This window comes from Coenobita brevimanus, chromosome 32 (genome assembly GCF_032717465.1).
Source record: "Coenobita brevimanus isolate Jiangsu-jjx chromosome 32, ASM3271746v2, whole genome shotgun sequence".
Taxonomy (NCBI): Eukaryota; Metazoa; Arthropoda; class Malacostraca; order Decapoda; family Coenobitidae; genus Coenobita; species Coenobita brevimanus.
In genome coordinates, this window is record NC_136985.1 from 1,960,001 (window position 1) to 1,961,929 (window position 1,929).

Here is a 1,929-nt window from a genome sequence, read left to right on the forward strand (position 1 = left end):
TGAATAGCCAATATCAACCCAGGTTAGGTCACTTTGGGCAGGGTTTGGCGAGACTGGGTCATTATTGGTTGGGTTGGGTTCAGGTGGATTAGGTATAGACAGATTAGGTCAGACAGGGTTAGAATAGGTTTGTTTAGAGATGTTTTCTTTGGTTTGTTCTAGGTTAGGTTAGGCTGGGTTAGGTTGGCTTCGATAAGGTCATTTTAGGCTTGGCTGGGCGGGGTATGGCTAGGTATGGTCAGGTTGTGTGAGACTGGGTGAGATTAGGTCGCTTTAGATAGGGTTAGGCTGCGTTTGATTAGGTTTGGTGGTCAGATGGGGTAGGAATAATGTACGATAGGTATTGGGAGGTTAGGTGAGGTTATATGTGAGGTTATATGTAGGTGGTTGAGGGTATTCTGAGGGATGGACAGGCTGGTTTTAGAAAGGGACGTGGCTGCAATGATCAGATCTTTATAGTTAGGCATTTGATGCAGCAAGTTAGTGAAATGAGAGTACCGTTAAGTCTTTGTTTTGTTGATTTTGAAAAGGCTTTTGATAGTGTTTCTAGAGAGACTATGGGGAAGATCATGAGACATTATGGAATACCAGAGGAGTTTGTGAGGGTCATTATGAACATGCATGAGGACACATATTGTAAAGTGATGGTTGATGGTTGTCTGAGTGATTCGTTTGAAGTCAAGTCCGGAGTAATTCAAGGTGGTGTTCTATCGCCTTTACTATTTATATTGGTCATTGATTACATTATGAAACGCGTTGGAACAGAAACCGGTGCAGGTATACTTTGGGGAGAGAACAGGAAACTTTTGGATTTAGATTATGCAGATGATATAGTTTTGATTTGTGATGGGCCACAAGAGATGCAGAGAGTGTTGGACTGTTTGGTGAGTGAAGGTCGTAAGGTGGGTTTGGTTATTAATTGTGGAAAAACTGAAATAATCAATATGAATATGGAAAATGCGCAGGAATGTGTAATTGGAGGTATGGTTGTAAAGCAAGTTGATAAGTTTAAATATTTAGGTACTTATTTAGCCAAGGATGGTTCTTTGAACTTTGAATTCGAGGAAAGGTTAAAGAAGGTTAATCAGGCAATGGGAATGCTTAAAAATATTTGGAATAAAAACAATTTTTCTGTGCATACAAAAACCAAACTTTATAAGGTAATGGTTAGGAGTATCTTAATTTATGGACACGAGTCTTGGTACAGCACAGTGACTATGGAAAATAAATTCTTGGTGTTTGAAAACAAAGCACTTAGAAGAATATTAAGAGTTAAGTGGTGGGAAAGGATACCAAATAGTAGAATTAGAGAAATAACGGGAGTACAGCCAATCGATGAATATGTTAGATTCTCACGATGGAAGTGGCTAGGACATGTGTATAGGAGACAGGGAATAGTACGAGGTACACCAGGGTGGGTGGCATTTGGTAGGAGAGGTAGAGGAAGGCCAAAAGAGACGTGGGTGAGGACAATGAGACGGGAAGCTGGAGATGAGTGTTGGGGAGATCTTGAGGAGTTAGCACAAGATACGATGTGGTGGTGTGAGTACATCGAGGCCCTATGCATCCCCGAGGGTGCCACAGGAAATGATTGATTGATTATTATTATTATTATTATTATTATTATTATTATTATTATTTTTATGATGGTAGTGAAGCATGTGTAAGGGTAAACGGGCATCTAAGTGAATGGTTCACGATCGTTGTGGGCGTGCGACAAGGTTGTGTGATGTCCCCATGGTTGTTCAATTTATATATGGATGGGGTGATGAGAGAAGTAAAAACACGAGTAATGGAGAGAGAGATAGCGTTGGTAATGAATGGTGATGGATGGAATATCTCAAATTTGTTGTATGCTGATGATGCAGTACTGCTTGCAAGTACCGGACAAGAACTTGGGTAGACTAGTGTGGAGTTTTGCTGATGTCT